Source organism: Bombina bombina, chromosome 12 (assembly GCF_027579735.1).
Source record: "Bombina bombina isolate aBomBom1 chromosome 12, aBomBom1.pri, whole genome shotgun sequence".
In the NCBI taxonomy this organism is placed as follows: Eukaryota; Metazoa; Chordata; class Amphibia; order Anura; family Bombinatoridae; genus Bombina; species Bombina bombina.
Window position 1 is genome coordinate 79,817,393 of NC_069510.1, and position 20,240 is coordinate 79,837,632.

At 37.5% G+C, this 20,240-nt stretch overlaps 1 protein-coding gene across 4 annotated transcripts in view; it reads right to left on the reverse strand.

Moving 5' to 3' along the window:
• Positions 1-19,313, reverse strand: part of ZNF618 (zinc finger protein 618) — a 692,337-nt gene extending 673,024 nt beyond the window's left edge. For all 4 annotated transcript variants that reach the window (XM_053696021.1, XM_053696019.1, XM_053696018.1 and 1 more), the window contains exon 1: positions 19,169-19,313. The gene's annotated coding sequence lies outside the window, so the exon portion shown is untranslated. The remainder of the gene's footprint in view (positions 1-19,168) is intronic.
• Positions 19,314-20,240: the final 927 nt, after the last annotated feature.

Sequence of the window (20,240 nt, forward strand, 5' to 3'; positions counted from 1 at the left end):
CAGGAACAATGCACGAAATGGGTTGCAGGAGGTAACCTTGCTGTACAAAAATCTTTTTAAGCAAACCCTCCAATTTTTTATCCATAGGATCTTTGAAAGCACAATTATCCTCGATAGGAATAGTAGTGCGCTTGTTTAGAGTTGAGACTGCCCCCTCGACCTTAGGGACTGTCTGCCATAAGTCCTTTCTGGGGTCGACCATAGGAAATAATTTCTTAAATATAGGAGGGGGAACAAAAGGTATGCCGGGCTTCTCCCACTCCTTATTCACTATGTCCGCCACCCGCTTGGGTATAGGAAAAGCGTCGGGGTGCACCGGAACCTCTAGGAACTTGTCCATCTTGCATAATTTTTGTGGAATGACCAGGTTGTCACAATCATCCAGCGTAGATAACACCTCCTTAAGCAGTGCGCGGAGATGTTCTAATTTAAATTTAAATGTCACAACATCAGGTTCAGCTTGTTGAGAAATTTTTCCTGAATCTGAAATTTCTCCATCTGACAAATCATCAGCGCCCTCCTGCTCTTCAGTGTTTAAAACAGAGCAATCGCGCTTTCTCTGATATGTAGGCATTTTGGATAAAATATTTGCTATGGAGTTATCCATTACTGCCGTCAATTGTTGCTAGAAGTACTAGGGGCCTCCTGCGTGGGCAAAACTGGCGTAGACACAGAAGGAGATGATGTAGAACTATGTCTACTCCCTTCATCTGATGAAACATCTTGGGCAATTTTAATATCTGTGGCAGCACTGTCCTTACCTTGTTTGGACGCTATGGCACAATTATCACACAATTTTGAAGGGGGAGACACATTGACTTTCATACATATAGAACATAGCTTATCTGAAGGTACAGACATGTTAAACAGGCTTAAACTTGTCAAAAAAACACAAAAACGTTACTGTCTCTTTAAATTTTAAACAGTGCACACTTTATTACTGAATATGTGAAAAAGTATGAAGGAATTGTTCAAAATTTACCAAATTTTCACCACAGTGTCTTAAAGCATTCAAAGTATTGCACACCAATTTTCAGAGCTTTAACCCTTAAAATAAAGAAACCGGAGCCGGTTACAGTTTTAACCCCTCTACAGTCCCAGCTACAGCCTTTGCTGCGACTCTACCAAACCCAGGGGGGAATACGATACCAAATGAAGCCTTCTAGGAACCTTTCCAACTACTTTCAGATCCACACACATGCATGTGCATGTCTTGCTCTCAAAAGTAACTGCGCAGTAATGGCGTGAAAATGAGGCTCGGCCTACAACTAGGAAGGCCCTTCCTGACTGGAAAGGTGTCTAACTCAGTCCCTGACGTTAAAAAACGTTCCCCAAGCTTATAAGTGTGAATTTCAAGCATAAACATGTGTAAAATGCTCAAATAAAGCAATCGATTTTGCCCATAAAAGTGTCTACCAGTTTTACAGCCCATATTAAGCCCTTTATTCTGTTTGAGACTAAGAAAATGGCTTACCAGTCCCCATGAGGGGAAATGACAGCCTTCCAGCATTACACAGTCTTGTTAGAAATATGGCTAGTCATACCTTAAGCAGAAAAGTCTGCTAACTGTTTCCCCCAACTGAAGTTACTTCATCTCAACAGTCCTATGTGGAAACAGCAAACGATTTTAGTTACTGTCTGCTAAAATCATCTTCCTCTCACAAACAGAACTCTTCATATTTTTCTGTTTCAGAGTAAATAGTACATACCAGCACTATTTTAAAATAACAAACTCGATAGTAGAATAAAAAACTACAACTAAACACCACATACTCTTAACCATCTCCGTGGAGATGTTGCCTGTGCAACGGCAAAGAGAATGACTGGGGTGGGCGGAGCCTAAAAGGGACTATATGGCCAGCTTTTGCTGGGACTCTTTGCCATTTCCTGTTGGGGAAGAGATATTCCCACAAGTAAGGATGACGCCGTGGACCGGACACACCAATGTTGGAGAAATTAGGTTTTATCTAAGTTGAATTCTCTTGAGAGTAAATCAAATGTTTTAATTTGCATATTATAAGGATCTAACAGTTGTATTATATTCTTTAAGTTCTTAGACACCCATGTTCTGTATATGGAAGAACTACATCCACTGATAAATTCAGGGTTCCCTCTAATAGGCAAATATTCACAGTATGTCCCATTCGTCCCCAATTTAGAGCATACTGTACTCCAAGCCAGAACTACATTGTAGATAGTATATTTTAGGGTATAGTTAGTTCTTAATAGCCTTATTTTGACTCAAATGTAAGTATGCTTTTAAAGAGTACGGAGCGATTGATGCCTCTTCTAATTTAACATTTGTAATGTAATCTGCTTCTGTAAGCCAATCCAGCGCAATTTTAAACAAACATGCCAGATTATAATTTTGGATATTAGGGAAAGCAACCCCACCAACCTCTTTGGGGTCTGCTATTCTTAATAATGAAATTCTTGGTTTTTTAGATGACCATAAAAAACTTGAGCATTTAGAGTTAAATTTCTGTATATCTGATTTTGGAATAAATATAGCAATGTTCTGTAATAAGAATAGAATCTTTGGGAATAGACACATTTTTATTAGTGAAATTTTGGCCGATAAATTAAGAGGTAGTCTACTCCATTTTTGCAAAGTGATAAAACTCTTCTTCCATATTGGGCCATAGTTGATGTCATACCATTCTTCTGGGTTCTTTGATATGTTTATTCCCAAATATTTTATAATTCTTTCTGCCATTTTAAATGGATTCACCAATAAGCTATCTTTTTGTTTTATCAACCAAAGGATCTCGGATTTTAATAAATTAATCTTATAACCGGAAAACTTACTGAATTCCTTAATAATGTCCAGGAGAATTGGTATATATTTTTTTGAGTTTCTGATATAAAAAAGTATATCATCTGCATAAAGTGATGGCGGGACATTTTGTTGACCTATATTCATGCCCTCTAACCTATTTCTTGATGTTATTGCTAAAGGTTCCAATACTAAGTCAAATAATAATGGGGATAGGGGGCATCCTTGCCTTGTACATTTATTTAAAATTGTTGCCAGAGAGGAGAGGCCATTTAAATTAAGATAGGAGATTGGGTTTTTATAGAGGAGACCTATGTCATTAACAAAATTACCTTCAAATCCAAATTTTACCAGTGTAGTAAATAAATGATCCCACAGAACGGAGTCAAACGCCTTCTCTGCATCAACTGTGATTATGGCGCAATCCCGTTGTCTTTTTGACTCCGTTCTGTGAGATGTTAGCACATGCTCAATAACTGTCATTACCTTTCTAATATTCTTATGGGCCGTTCTACCTGGGATAAAACCCGTCTGATCTATATTTATAATTTCTCCTAAGATCCCTTTAAGTCGACCTGCCAAGATACCAGCCATGATCTTATAGTCGCTGTTAAGAAGTGATATTGGTCTATAGGAGTCCATTAAAGTTGGGTCCTTCCCCTGTTTGTGTACTAATGTGATATTAGATGTCGTAAAAACTTTAGAGGGTTCTTTCTGTTGTATAAAATAAAGATTAAATAACCTTGTTAGTGTAGGGGCAATTGATTCTGCTAATATCTTATACAATTCAGATGGTATTTGGTCCGGGCCGGGCGCTTTTCCCAATACCAAGTCATTAATTTGCTTTAATGTTTCCTCCAATGTTATTTATTTATTTAGAATTGCTAATTGGGCGCTATTTTTGGTATTTTAAGATTATGCCAAAACTTCTCCTTAGCTTCTTTATCAGTTTCTGCAGCTGCATAAACGTTTTTAAAATATTTATGGAATTGTATTACTATATCTTTTGGATTATTATATCCGATTCCTTCTACTGAGATTGACCCAATATAGTTACTCTTTTTCCTACTCTTGGCCAAATTATCCAACATTTTAGCTGACTTAGGTATATGTCTGCCGAATATTACTTTATTTTTCATTTCTTCTTGGATCCTTCCCTGATCTAAGAATATTTCCCTTTCTAGTTTAGCCTCTTGATAGGCTCTCCAGTTATCATTATTTGAATTTGCTATATACTTTATGTATTTATTTTTAAGTTGGTTAGATAATTGAATATCCCTGCCCTTACTTTTCTTTTTCCTAATTATCATATACGCTTTTATTTCACCTCTTAGATATGCTTTTGCAGCCTCCCAATAAATTTCTTCTCTATCTCGATATTCTCTGTTATAATTATCATATTCATTCCATTTTTGTGTTAACCAGTTTCTAAATTTAACATCAGAGAACAAAAAATAGGGGAAAAAGAACTTCCCACACTGTCTTTTCCCTTTATTACCCATCTGGACAGTCAAAGAGATTATCGCATGATCTGAGATTACTATGTCTTTAAAGGGACAGTCTAGGCCAAAATAAACTTTCAGGATTCAGATAGAGCATGTAATTTTAAACAATTTTCCAATTTACTTTTATCACCAATTTTGCTTTGTTCCTTTGGTATTCTTAGTTGAAAGCTTAACCTAGGAGGTTCATATGCTTGAATCCCACCTCTTTCAGATTGCATTTTAACAGTTTTTCACCACTAGAGGGTGTTAGTTCACGTATTTCATATAGATAACACTGTGCTCGTGCACAAGAAGTTATCTGGGAGCAGGCACTGATTGGCTAGACTGCAAGTCTGTCAAAAGAACTGAAAAAAGGGGCAGTTTGCAGAGGCTTAGATATAAGATAATCACAGAGGTTAAAAGTATATTATTATAAATGTGTTAGTTATGCAAAACTGGGAAATGGGTAATAAAGGGATTATCTATCTTTTAAAACAATAAAAATTCTGGTGTAGACTGTCCCTTTAATCTCTGTCATAATCTATATATTCAACAAATTTTCACTTATTAAAAACATATCAATTCTCGAAAGAGAGTGGTGTGACTTTGACTCACACGTAAATTGTCTTTCATCTGGATGTTGTGTTCTCCAGATATCTTTAAGTTTTAGACTTTTCGCAAAGTCCATTATTATATTAGCTTCTTTCCTAGATCTGAAAGTGCTCCTATCTCTTAGTCTGTCCAGGCGGGGGGCAAACACTGCATTAAAATCCCCACCAATTATCATTTGTGAATTTATCATATTAATAAATTTGGCGTATAATTTATCCCAGAATTCTGGGTAACATTCATTCTGGGCGTAGAGATTACATAGGGTGTATATAACATTATTAATTTTTGCTTCTAGGATCACATATCTCCCCCTCTTCGTCTTTATCTTGTGATAAAATCTGATCATCTAAATTTTTATTAAAAAGACAGGCCACCCCTCTCTTCCTTTTTTGCCTTCTGCTGTGTACACATCTCCAATCCAGCCAATCCTTAATTTTTCTACCCCCTTATCATTCAGATGTGTCTCTTGTAAGAAGACATCTGGTTTCTATTTTTTTAGTTGATAGATAATTTTTTTCCTCTTAATGGGCGAGGAAATCCCCCCACATTCCAAGACAAAAAATTAAGTATGTCTATCATTATTTTTCTTCTTTAATACAAAACGCAAGCTATATTGCCCCCAAAAAGCCAGAAAGATAAGGGAGAGAGAAAGGAAAAAAAAAATAATACACAACCACATACATATTTACATATTGTGGGAGCAGAAAAACGCACACTGCCTCTTGGCGATATATTCTATAGGTTACTCTATTATCCTTTCTTATTTTCTAAAAACTGTTTAACTTCCTCAGTGTTTTCTAACATTGTTATTTTATTATCAGAATTTATTCTAATTTTAGCAGGGTAAATCATTGTAGCTTGGAAACCCTCCTTTATCAGGTGTGTACACCATGGGGCCATTATCCTTCTTTTATTTGATGTTTCTGCGGAAAAATCCTGAAATAATAAAATTTGTTCTTTATTTATCTCTCGTGGTCCCTTTTTCCTATAATGTGTCATTATTTTTTATTTATCTTGGAAATTTAAGAACTTTACTAATATTGGTCTTTTACCATTTGGTGTGTTTCCTTTATAATTAGAGCTCCCTAACCTATGTACTCTTTCTATTAACATAGTTTGTGTTCCTGTTGGTATATCAAGCAACTGTGGTAAAGTGTTTGTTACAAAGTTCAATAAATCCATGTATTCAGATGTATCGGGTAGACCTACTATCTTATTTTGCCTCGATCTGGGGCGATCTGGGGCTAGTAGCTTTTTATTGATTTATTGTAATAAAAACAAATAGCTTTAAAAAAAGAATACAGTTACAATATTTATTTTTTGAATATTTAGATTTCTTGCACTCCTGGATCATCTAAATTTACAAAAAGCCCTAAGTTATGGGTATAAGAATGGTATGTTTTAAAAAATATATATATCTTTCATTAAAGGGACATGAAACCCAATTATTTTCTTTCATGATTCAGGTAGAGAATACAATTTTAAACAGTTTTCCAATTTACTTCTTTTATTTAATTAGCTTCCTTCTATTGTTATCCTTTGCTGAAAGGTTTATCTATGAAAGTTCAGGAGCAGCAAAGAACCTAGGTTCTAGCTGCTGATTGGTGGCTGTCTATATATACAAATTATCATTGGCTCATCCATGTGTTCAGTCAGCAACCAGTAGTGAATTGCTGCTCCTTCATTAAAGCATACCAAAAGAACAAAGAAAAATTGATAATAGCAGTAAATTAGAAAGTTGCTTAAAATTCCATGCCCTATCTAAATCATGAAAGAAAAAATGTTGGTTTAATATCCCTTTAAGATTCAAATATATAAGCTAATAAGTGAGAAGTAACAATTTGAATATGATAGTAGATTTGTTCTCTGACAATTCCTTTGCATATTGACTCACACTGTAAAAACATTATTTACAAGTTGATAGGGCTAAAATGAATGGTTTTGGTACGCATTAGTAGTTAAGATTTTCTACATGAATAGTTGTATTTAGCTCAAATGTTTATATTTGTGGAAATGGAAATTAAAAAGGCAAAAAAATTGAAATAAAACCACTGTGCAAACAACTAAAAGTATTGAAATTCTTAAAGGGACATTAAAGTCATAATTAGACATTCATGATTTAGAGAGAGCAAAAATCTTTCCAATTTACTTCTCTTATTTAATTTGCTTCCTTCTCTTATTCTCCTTTGCTGAAAGATGTATCTAGGAAAAGCTCAGGAGCAGCAAAGAACCTAGGTACCATCTGCTGATTGGTGGCTGCATATATATACACTGATTGTCATTGGCTCACCCATGTGCTCAGTTAGAAACCAGTAGAACATTGCTGGTCCTTTAACAAATGATACCAAGAGAATGAAACAAATGTGATAATAGAAGTAAACTGGAAAATTGTATGTTCTACCTAAATCATGAAAGAAAAATTTGGGGTTTCACGTCACTTTAACTTAAGACATTCAAAGGATATTCCCCACCAGTGTTAATTTTGATTTAGTTTTAGTCATAATAATTTGACTAAAATGCAATTAGGTTTTAGTCACAATTAAATCATCTGATTTGTTTACGTTTCAATCTAATAAATATCATAAGATTTTAGTCGACTAAATCTACAGTAGATCTAGTCGATTATAATCTAATGGGGTTGGTTAAAGTTTAATGCATTATTTAAAAGGGACACTGAACCCAATTTATTTTTTTCGTGATTCAGATAGAGCATGCAATTTTAAGGAACTTTCTAATTTACTCCTATTATCTATTTTTCTTCGTTCTTTTGCTATCTTTATTTGAAAAAGAAGGCATTAGAAAGTTGCTTAAAATTTCATGCTCTATCTGAATCACGAAAGAAAAAAATTTCTCTATGCCACTGATTTTCAAACCTGTCCTTAGGCCTCCCCAAAAGGCCAGGTTTTCAGGATTACCTTGGATGAGAGCAGGTAAAATAACCACGTTTAATAATCATGTGATTATTTCACCTGTGCTCTAGTTCAGATATCCTCAAAATGTGGCCTGTTAGGGAGGCCTTAGGGCAGGTTTGAAAACCAGTGCTCTAGAATTTCCAAACTCATTATATACTCCTGGAGCAAACATCTAGGAATCTGTTATAATTTATAGTATTAAAGGGACACTGAACCCAATTTTTTTATTTTGTGATTCAGATAGAGCATGCAATTTTAAGCAACTTTCTAATTTACTCCTATTATCATTTTTTCTTCGTTCTCTTGCTATCTTTATTTGAAAAAGAAGGCATCCAAGCTTTTTTTTGGTTCAGACTCTGGACAGCACTTTTTTATTGGTGGATGAATTTATCCACCAATCAGCAAGAACAACACAGGTTGTTCACCAAAAATGGGCCGGCATCTAAACTTACATTCTTGCATTTCAAATAAAGATACCAAGAGAATGAAGAAAATTTGATAATAGGAGTAATTTAGAAAGTTGCTTAAAATACCATGCTCTATCTGAATCACGAAAGAAAAAAAATTGGGTCTCTTTAAGGTTTGAAGATTCAATACAGAGTCAGGCACAGATTTAATGGTTGTGATATATAACATGTCTTTATCTTAAAATGAAACAAAACCAAGTCTCATAAAAAAAACAAGACTATGGCCTTGCTTTATCACAAAAGACCAGTAATTAGATTGGCATTAATAATAACAACTTGCATATGACATTCTTCAGTCTTTCAAGCAAAAGTGCAACGCTAAAATATTAAAAAGAAAAACTGTATTGGCTGTAATGCCAGTATGAGGTCTGTACAAATAGTGTGAGGAAGGGGAGTAGAGGAATGAGATAGGAGTGTAGAGACACTGGGTGCAGTGTGATGGGGTATATATCAGAGTAAATGGCGGGGGTGTGGAAAACAGGGCTGAGAAGGCTGTTGCAACTTGCTAGGGAAAGAATATGGCAGCAGTAAAAAGGGCACCAAAATGTCTTGCTTTTATTGTTTTCCCCCCTTTTATTGTGTAGTTAGTTTGATAGAAGTGAATTGTGTGAACCAATCACATGACAGTACTTGTTATGGGCAAATCCAATGGAGGAGTATCCTTCCTCCGTGCCACAGTGTGGCGCCATAATATCTTGGCTCAATGATGAATAGCCCCTGGCTGAAATGGGCCCTATTCCAGGCGGCAGGCAGAGAGAGGGAGTTCTGCAGGGCTGGATGGGCCTTAGGCAGACAGAGGAAGTTCTGCAGAGCTGGAATCGACCTTATTCCAAGCGGCAGGCAGAGAGAGGGAGTTCTGCAGGGCTGGAATGGGCCATATTCCAGGCAGAGAGAGTGAGTTCTGCAGGGCTGGAATGGGACTTATTCCAGGCGGCAGGTAGACAGAGGGAACCTCAGTATGAGCCTGTGCCACTGCCGAATGAGGCGGATTGAGTTGGGGTCCTGGGGCTTTGGCGGAACTCCAATGATAGCCGTCAGGACCGAACCGGAAGTCCAAAGAGGTTAGTTCAATTGTCTCTCCATAACATTTTCATTTCAATTGTTGACAAAAATTTAAATAGAATTTTGTTTTAAGTTTTCGTCATATTACCTTAGCTTTTATTCAGCTTTTGTATCGTTTTGTCACTGAAAACTATGACGAAAATAATTTGTAGACGAAATTAACACTGTTCCCTACCTACACTATGCATTCCCCTACTAATAAATACTTTCAAAATTGAAAGCACTTGCTGCTAAATGAACAGGTCTTGAGTAAATGGATACAATTTAGGGATTCACATTTGTTTTAACGAATGGCAAACATGGCTGCAGGCAGCGACTTTTGATTCAGCAGTAGATATATCAGTGTAAAAGTGAAAAAGAAAGATATGGATTTGCACAAATCTCTGTGTTAATCTTTCACATTGATATATCTGGCGCCGAAACAAACGAATGCCGCTGCCTGCAGCCATATTTCACATCCGTTTCACAAATAAATGCTGAATTCCAAAATTTTGTCCAAGCCTAATTTCCACTGGTTATGGACAAGTAAGAAACTTCAGTAAACAAGTCAAAAAGTTTGATTTTTTTCCCATATTTAACATTGAGTGGACCGGTAACATTTTTCCTCTGGACTAGTAACTTTCCCACCCTGACTAAGCTATAGATATATTTTTCCACCACTGTATAAAATGTGGATATATAGATAGATTTATCTGAATCACGAAATTTCATTTTTTACTTTTAGCATTTTTTTTCAGTGCAGATATGAAATGTTAAAATTATTCAAATCCATCTTTGTTTTGTGTAAATCTAAATGTACAGTATCTGTTATTGACAGCATACATAAAAACATAATTTATGCTTACCTGATAAATTTATTTATCTTGTAGTGTAGTCAGTCCACGGGTCATCCATTACTTATGGGATTATATCTCCTTCCCAACAGGAAGTTGCAAGAGGATCACCCAAGCAGAGTTGAAATATAGCTCCTCCCCTCACATGTCATATCCAGTCATTCGACCGAAACAAGACGAGAAAGGAGAAACTATAGGGTGCAGTGATGACTGGAGTTTAATTAAAATTTAAACCTGCCTTAAAGACAGGGCGGGCCGTGGACTGACTACACTACAAGAGAAATAAATTTATCAGGTAAGCATAAATTATGTTTTCTCTTGTTAAGTGTAGTCAGTCCACGGGTCATCCATTACTTATGGGATACCAATACCAAAGCAAAAAGTAAACGGATGATGGGAGGGACAAGGCAGGAACTTTAAACGGAGGGAACCACTGCCTGAAGAACCTTTCTCCCAAAAATAGCCTCCGAAGAAGCAAAAGTGTCAAATTTGTAAAATTTTTAAAAATTGTGAAGTGAAGACCAAGTTGCAGCCTTGCAAATCTGTTCAACAGAGGCCTCATTCTTAAAGGCCCAGGTGGAAGCTACAGCTCTAGTGGAATGAGCTGTAATTCTTTCAGGAGGCTGCTGTCCAGCAGTCTCATAGGCTAAACATATGATGCTACGAAGCCAAAAGGAGAGAGAGGTAGCCAAAGCTTTTTGACCTCTCCTCTGTCCAGAGTAAACGACAAACAGAGAAGAAGTTTGACGAAAATCCTTAGTTGCCTGCAAATAGAACTTCAGGGCACGGACTACGTCCAGATTATGCAAAAGTCGTTCCTTCTTTGAAGAAGGATTAGGACACAAAGATGGAAAAAAAATCTCTTGATTGATATTCCTGTTAGAAACTACTTTAGGTAAGAACCCAGGTTTAGTACGCAAAACTACCTTGTCTGAATGAAAAATTAGATAAGGAGAATCACAATGTAAGGCAGATAACTCAGAGACTCGTCCAGCCAAGGAAATAGCCATCAAAAACAGAACTTTCCAAGATAACAGCTTGATATCAATGGAATGAAGGGGTTCAAATGGAACACCTTGCAAAACGTTAAGAACTAAGTTTAAGCTCCACGGCGGAGCAACAGTCTTAAACACAGGCTTAATCCTAGCCAAAGCCTGACAAAAAGCCTGAACATCTGGAACTTCTGCCAGACGTTTGTGTAGAAGAATAGACGGAGCCGAAATCTGTCCCTTTAACGAACTAGTAGATAAGCCCTTTTCTAAACCCTCTTGTAGAAAAGACAATATCCTAGGAATCCTAACCTTACTCCATGAGTAACTCTTGGATTCGCACCAATATAAATATTTACGCCATATCTTATGGTAAATTTTTCTGGTAACAGGTTTCCAAGCCTGTATTAAAGTATCAATAACCGACTCCGAGAAGCCACGCTTTGATAGAATCAAGCGTTCAATCTCCATGCAGTCAGTCTCAGAGAAATTAGATTTGGATGGTTGAAAGGACCCTGAATTAGAAGGTCCTGCCTCAGAGGCAGAGACCATGGTGGACAGGACGACATGTCCACTAGGTCTGCATACCAGGTCCTGCGTGGCCACTCAGGCGCTACCAAAATCACCGATGCTCTTTCCTGTTTGATCTTGGCAATCAGTCGAGGCAGCATCGGGAATGGTGGAAACACATAAGCCATGTTGAAGACCCAAGGGGCTGTCAGAGCATCTATCAGCGCCGCTCCCGGGTCCCTGGATCTGAATCCGTAACAAGGAAGCTTGGCGTTCTGGCGAGACGCCATAAGATCCAGATCTGGTTTGCCCCAACGATGAATCAGTTGAGCGAAGACCTCCGGATGAAGTTCCCACTCCCCCGGATGAAAAGTCTGGCGACTTAGAAAATCCGCCTCCCAGTTCTCCACGCCTGGGATGTAGATCGCTGACAGGTGGCAAGAGTGAGACTCTGCCCAGCGAATTATCTTTGAGACTTCCAACATCGCTAGGGAACTCCTGGTTCCCCCTTGATGGTTGATGTAAGCCACAGTCGTGATGTTGTCCGACTGAAATCTGATGAACCTCAGAGTTGCTAACTGAGGCCAAGCTAGAAGAGCATTGAATATTGCTCTTAACTCCAGAATATTTATTGGGAGGAGTTTCTTCTCCTGAGTCCACGATCCCTGAGCCTTCAGGGAATTCCAGACTGCGCCCCAACCTAGAAGGCTGGCGTCTGTTGTTACAATCGTCCAATCTGGCCTGCGAAAGGTCATCCCCTTGGACAGATGGGGCCGAAAAAGCCACCATAGAAGAGAATCTCTGGTCTCTTGATCCAGATTTAGTAGAGGGGACAAATCTGAGTAATCCCCATTCCACTGACTGAGCATGCACAATTGCAGTGGTCTGAGATGCAGGCGCACAAATGGTACTATGTCCATTGCCGCGACCATTAAGCGGATTACTTCCATGCACTGAGCTACTGACGAGTGTGGAATGGAATGAAGGGCACGGCAAGTATTTTGAAGCTTTAATAACCTGGACTCCGTCAGGTAAATTTTCATCTCTATAGAATCTATAAGAGTCCCTAGGAAGGGAACCCTTGTGAGTGGTAATAGAGAACTCTTTTCCACGTTCACCTTCCACCCATGCGACCTCAGAAATGCCAGAACTATCTCTGTGTGAGACTTGGCAATTTGAAAACTTGACGCTTGTATCAGAATGTCGTCTAGGTACGGAGCCACCGCTATGCCTCGCGGTCTTAGTACCGCCAGAAGAGAGCCGTTGTAAAGATTCTCGGGGCCGTAGCTAACCCGAAGGGAAGAGCTACAAACTGGTAATGCCTGTCTAGAAAGGCAAATCTTAGGTACCGATAATGATCTTTGTGAATCGGTATGTGAAGGTAGGCATCCTTTAAGTCCACTGTGGTCATGTATTGACCCTCTTGGATCATGGGTAGGATGGTTCGAATAGTTTCCATTTTGAATGTTGTAACTCTTAGGATTTTGTTTAAGATCTTTAGGTCCAAGATTGGTCTGAAGGTTCCCTTTTTCTTGGGGACCACAAACAGATTTGAGTAAAATCCTTGCCCTTGTTCCGTCCGCGGAACTGGGTGGATCACCCCCATTAATAAGAGGTCTTGTACACAGCGTAGAAACGCCTCTCTCTTTATTTGGTTTGTTGATAACCTTGAAAGATGAAATCTCCCTTGTGGAGGAGAAGCTTTGAAGTCCAGAAGGTATCCCTGAGATATGATCTCCAACGCCCAGGGATCCTGGACATCTCTTGCCCAAGCCTGGGCGAAGAGAGAAAGTCTGCCCCCCACTAGATCCGTTTCCGGATAGGGGGCCCTCTCTTCATGCTGTCTTAGGGGCAGAAGCAGGTTTTCTGGCCTGCTTGCCCTTGTTCCAGGACTGGTTAGCTTTCCAGCCCTGTCTGTAACGAGCAACAGTTCCTTCCTGTTTTGGAGCTGAGGAAGTTGATGTTGCTCCTGCCTTGAAGTTACGAAAGGCACGAAAATTAGACTGTTTGGCCTTAGATTTGGCCTTGTCCTGGGGAAGAGTATGACCCTTACCCCCAGTAATGTCAGCAATAATTTCTTTCAAGCCGGCCCCGAACAAGGTCTGCCCTTTGAAAGGAATATTAAGCAATTTAGATTTAGAAGTCACGTCAGCTGACCATGATTTAAGCCATAGCGCTCTGCGCGCTTGGATGGCGAAACCAGAGTTCTTAGCCGTTAATTTGGTTAAATGTACAACAGCATCAGAAACAAATGCGTTAGCTAGCTTAAGTGCTTTAAGCTTGTTCATAATCTCATCCAATGGAGCTGTGCGAATGGCCTCTTCCAGAGACTCAAACCAGAATGCCGCAGCAGCAGTGACAGGCGCAATGCATGCAAGGGGCTGTAAGATAAAACCTTGTTGAACAAAAATTTTCTTAAGGTAACCTTCCAATTTTTTATCCATTGGATCTGAAAAAGCACAACTATCCTCCACCGGGATAGTAGTACGCTTAGCCAAAGTAGAAACTGCTCCCTCCACCTTAGGGACAGTCTGCCATAAGTCCCGTGTGGTGGCGTCTATTGGAAACATTTTCCTAAATATAGGAGGGGGGGAAAAGGGCACACCGGGCCTATCCCACTCCTTGCTAATAATCTCTGTAAGCCTTTTAGGTATAGGAAAAACGTCAGTACACACCGGTACCGCATAGTATCTATCCAGCCTACATAATTTCTCTGAAATTGCAACCGTGTTACAATCATTCAGAGCCGCTAATACCTCCCCTAGCAGTACGCGGAGGTTCTCCAGCTTAAATTTAAAATTAGAAATCTCTGAATCCAGTCTCCCTGGATCAGATCCGTCACCCACAGAATGAAGCTCTCCGTCCTCATGTTCTGCAAATTGTGACGCAGTATCGGACATGGCTCTCCCATCATCAGCGCGCTCTGTCCTTAACCCTGAGCAATCGAGCTTGCCTCTTAATTCTGGCAATTTAGATAATACTTCTGTCATAACAGTAGCCATGTCTTGCAAAGTGATTTGTATGGGCCTCTCTGATGTACTTGGCGCCACAATATCACGCACCTCCTGAGCGGGAGGAGAAGGTACTGACACGTGAGGAGAGTTAGTCGGCATAACTTCCCCCTCGTTGTCTGGTGATAATTTCTTTACATGTAAAGATTGACTTTTATTTAAAGTGACATCAATGCATTGAGTACACAAATTTCTATGGGGCTCCACATTGGCCTTCAAACATAATGAACAAATAGATTCATCTGTGTCAGACATGTTTAAACAGACTAGCAATGAGACTAGCAAGCTTGGAAAATACTTTCAAATAAATTTACAAGCAATATAAAAAAAACGCTACTGCGCCTTTAAGAAGCACAAAAAGCTGTCACAGTTGAAATAACAATGAACCAAATCAGTTATAGCAACCACAATTTCACAGTAAATGTATTAAATTAGCAAAAGATTGCACCCACCAGCAAATGGATGATCAACCCCTTAATACCCAAAAACGGATATCAGTTTAACAAATAACGTTTTTATCACAGTCAAACACACTGTCACAGGTCTGCTGTGACCGATTACCTCCCTCAAAATGAATTTTGAAGACCCCTGAGCTCTCTAGGGACGTCCTGGATCATGGAGGATGAAGTAGGAAAACTGAAACTGAATTTTTACTGTGCAAAAAAGCGCTAAAATAGGCCCCTCCCACTCATATTACAACAGTGGGAAATCTCAGTTAACTGTTTCTATGCAGAAATAAACGTTAGCCATGTGGAAAAATCATGCCCCAATAAGTTTTATCACCAAGTACCTCACAAAAAACGATTAACATGCCAGTAAACGTTTTGAACATTAAAAAATTATGAAGTGTTATTAATAAGACTGCTACCAGTCACTTTTACTGCAGTTAAGGCTCAAACATTACTTCAGCATTAACAGTATTTTCTTAGACAAATTCCATTCCCTAGAAAAATACTTCAGTGCACTTACACTCATCAGCCTAATACCAGTCGCTACCACTGCATTCAAGGCTGTACTTACATTACATTGGTAACAGCAGTATTTTCTAGTCAATTCCATTCCATAGAAAAATAATTTACTGCACATACCTCGTTTGCAGGGGGGCCCCCGCATGCTATTCCCCTATCTGAAGTTACCTCACTCCTCAGAATGTGCGAGAAACAGCCAGTGGATCTTAGTTACTTCTGCTAAGATCATAGAAAACGCAGGCAGATTCTTCTTCTAATACTGCCTGAGAACAAACAGCACACTACGGTGCCATTTAAAATAACAAACTTTTGATTGAAGACATAAACTAAGTTTAAAAAACATCACAGACCTCTCACAACGACCTATGTTGAGTTGCAAGAGAATGACTGGATATGACATGTGAGGGGAGGAGCTATATAGCAACTCTGCTTGGGTGATCCTCTTGCAACTTCCTGTTGGGAAGGAGATATAATCCCATAAGTAATGGATGACCCGTGGACTGACTACACTTAACAAGAGAAATAATGCATTTGTGCATTTTACTGGGAGACTATTGAAAAAATTGACAAGTGACAAAAAGTTACAAGATAATGAATGACACCTGAAAATAATGCTATATATTTATCTTACTCTAGAAACTCGTTCAATTCTGTATATTTGTGCTCAGATGTTTTTGAAAATCTGAGAGATTTGAGTGAGAATTATTTTGTGCTGACAAATTTGTCTTTAAAGGGTCCTAAAACCCAACATTTTTCTTTCATGATTCAGATAGAACATGCAATTTTAAACAACTTTCTAATTTACTTATATTATATTTTTCTTTGTTTTCTTGTTATCCTTTGTTAAAAAGCAGGGATGTGAGCTCATGAGCATGCACCTTTTTGCAACACTGTATCAGCAGTTTTGCAACAATGATGTACATTAGTAAGAGCACTAGATGGCAGCACTTTTTCCGGTCAGGTAGTGCTTCAGGTACATGCATGCTACCTATCTAGATAGCTCTTCAACAAAGAATAGCATTAGAACTAAGCAAATTTGGTAATAGAAGTTAATTGGAAACTTTTCTAAAATTGTATTCTTTATCTGAATAATGAAAGAAAAAAAAATGGGTTTCATGTCCCTAAATTCTGAAAATTTACTTATGTACAACTTTTCTAATCACAAGTCTGTAAATAAATATCTAGTTAATGATCGTAAGTAAAATCTAAATTGTTAATCAATCTCATCCTGAAAATAAACAAAAAATAATAATATTACTGAATCCACCCAAATATGCAATGAGTTTATTTAAACAAATAAATAGATAAATAAATAACATAATATAAATTAAAAAACATTAAAATTGTTTAGGCCTGGGATATAAGCAGGGAAATTTTAAGGATACTTTAAAGGAACATGAAACCCAAATTGTCTTACATGATTCAGTCAGAGAATAAAATTTCAAACAACTTTCCAATTTACGTCTATCACTTTGGCTTGATTCTCTTGGCATCCTTTATAGAAGGATCAGCAATGCACTATTGGGAGCAAGAAAAAACACATCGGTAAACCAATGACAAGTGGCATATATTTGAAAGCCACCAATCTGCAGCTAACACCCAGCTCCTGAGCCTAATAGGTGTTCTTTTTAATAGAAATAAATTGGAAAGTTTTTAAAAAATTGTATGTTGTGTCTGAATCACACACACAAAAAAATTGGATTTCGTGTCCCTTTAATTTGAAAATAAAACACTAAAGTCCAAATGAAAAAAAACTTTAGCTCAAAGAATTAAAATGTATAAATATTACCAAATATATAATTTCAATAAAAATGTATTCTTTATTTAAATGTCAAAATAATTCAATTAAAAAAATTGTAATAATGAATACTATTTACAGAATGCATTTGTATTTATAAATACATGTTTACATATATAAAAAATAAAATCCGAATTTGTATGTTTGAATTAGCTCTGAAAAAAATATTTTATTATAAACAAGAAAAAAAAATGGTGGTTTGAATTTCACTGTAATCAGTTAATATATGCAGCCAGTATGTGCAGAACAATTAATTAAAATTTAATTCAATATGGCAGACACTGGTTGAATGAAATGTGTTATACACATATGGGTTATTTTCGAGAAGCAGATGCAGACCGTTAACATACGTAGAATAACCATTCTAGTTTAAATTGAAGGGGGGGGAAGCTTTCCAGAGAATGTAATCAGATAAAATTTAATTTGTCTTCCCAAACAAAATCATTGCAGTCTTATAAAAACAGCATAAATTCTAGTTTAACTTGAGCCATTTTTTTTTTTTCAAACAAGAACAAAAATCCACATTTCATATAAATATCTCAGTCTACAGCAACATCATCAATATTATATTCCACAATTATTCAGTCATCATAAAAACAAAGATATTTTCTGGGGTGTGTCCACTTTAAATCTGACATTGCATTTTATTCCTGTGCAAAAAATAATATGCTAAACAAAAAGCTTTTTTCTGTTCTAGCTGGATAACATTTCCATGCAGAGGTTACAGACATTACAATTTTAAAGTCTTTTTTTTTTATAATTCCATTTATATATCCTGTTTTATAGTTCATATCATTGTTATAAATGCATTGGAAGCCTTAAAAAACTATTGAAAGTTCATTTCTAAACAAAACAAAATTTCAAGAAAAAAAAAAATTACATTCAAATTTATTTTCTCATTCATTTACAAATGTTTAGCATCTTCTTATATATATATATAGAAATAAAGACATCTGTTATGTATCCATGCAATAACATACCAAGAATCTACAAAAAAAAAAAAAAAAAAAAACGAGCAAAAAAAATTTAAACTTTTGGATTTAAACAAAAAAAGAAAAAATAAGAAAGAACAAATATTTCTCTTTTTCAAATTGAATTTCTCTTATTTACAGGGAGTTCTCCTGCAGGTGGCGTCTTTTTAATGAAATCTACCGTTTCAAAAAAAGAAAATTGGAAAAAAAAAATTGAGAAAGAGAATTAAGGCCTCAGCAAGTGATGGGGTGAGCACAAAGCTTGGGGGATCAATATGGTTCTGGATAGGGGACAAATGTGCAAAATCTGTTGCTGGGATTAGGATTTTTTGGGATGGAAATTGTACATTTTGTAGATTTGTTTTTGGAGGTAGAAAAAAAAGGCTGTGGGAGGATTCAATTTTCTGAAATGAGAATTGTTCAGTGTGCAATGGCTGCCTGTGGCTTTTGTTTTCCCACTGCACAGCCCCACTATCCCCATTAGGGTGCAAGTTGTTGCAGCCACAGTAGTCCCCTTTTTGTGCATGCGGGGGGTTCTGTATTTTAAAGTAGGGGAGAAGATTTACAATTCCCAGAAATTGTTTAGCTGTGTTTGCTGCACTCCTAATATCAGCGGATCCTATCAATCTCCTGGATAGGGCTTTTAGTTTTTTTTTCACCCCCCCCTTAAGTGTCCTTGCCCGTGCTGGGGGGCGTCGGACCCCACACACCCCCCTTCAATAATTCCCACTCCCCCTCCCCAGCGCCGTTATATGATGCGGGATCTCACGGTTACCTGCGCCGGGTGTCAGCGCTGCGCCCGCTCCACTCCTGCCCGGCTGGATGGCGATGAGTCCCCCGCTCCCTGGCAGCCTCGGCCCGGGAGAGTTTAGCAGATCGGCTGGAGGTGGAGGGAGAGGAGAGTGGTGGGAGGGGGAGAGGAGGAGGAGGCTCTCACTGAGTGTGTGTGTCACTGTGTGTGTGAGTGTGTGTACTGTGCTTGTCTGTGTGATGGGATCACTGTACCTACACAATAATATTTGTGTTTACACTCAAATCCTCATGACACGAGTGACAACAGCGAGTGCACCCAGCAAATACATGTTACATTTTGTACATTGCTGCATGTAAAAATATATATGTGTTTGCTGATTATGATTAATTTGATCTTTCATACATGATTATAATTAAATTATTCTTGGAATTTGTACATCTCTGCACGTTAGTGTAAGTTATGAATATTTTATTATGATTTAATAATTCAAATTTATAATTATACCAGGCGTGGGTGCAGTTGTAACTTGTTCAGCAGTTGGGGGGATGACCTTAACAAATATTCCAATATTTTTATATATTAAAAGAAATGTGTTTTTGTGTATTTATATAAAATAAAAAGTATAGGGCTGCCATGGTGTGTCCCTTGTCTTATATTTGGGGTCCAGTAAGTTCTATTTACACCCCTGAGTGTATTAAAAGTTTAAAGGGCTATACAAATATACTGTATCTACAAATTGTGTAATTCGGCCATGTGTAAAGTTATACAGTTACTGTAAATGAACATTTATATTAAAATAAATTAACCCAGAGATTGGCAACTTTTTATACATCCTCACTCAGAATCTTAAAACATAGAAAAGTTAAAGCGACATTAAACACCTTGCGATGGTAATATAAAATGATATATTGCATATACAAAAAAAACCTCATATCCTTTCATTATTTATTTTGTCCCCTTTTCCTGTAATTCCATTCTGAAATTGTGAGCTTTTCATTTCAAGTTAGAAATGGAAGTGCAGAGCACTGTTATATTTAGGTTGACAATAAATTGCCACGTTAAAAAGGGACATATTTGAAAAATACATGTCAGG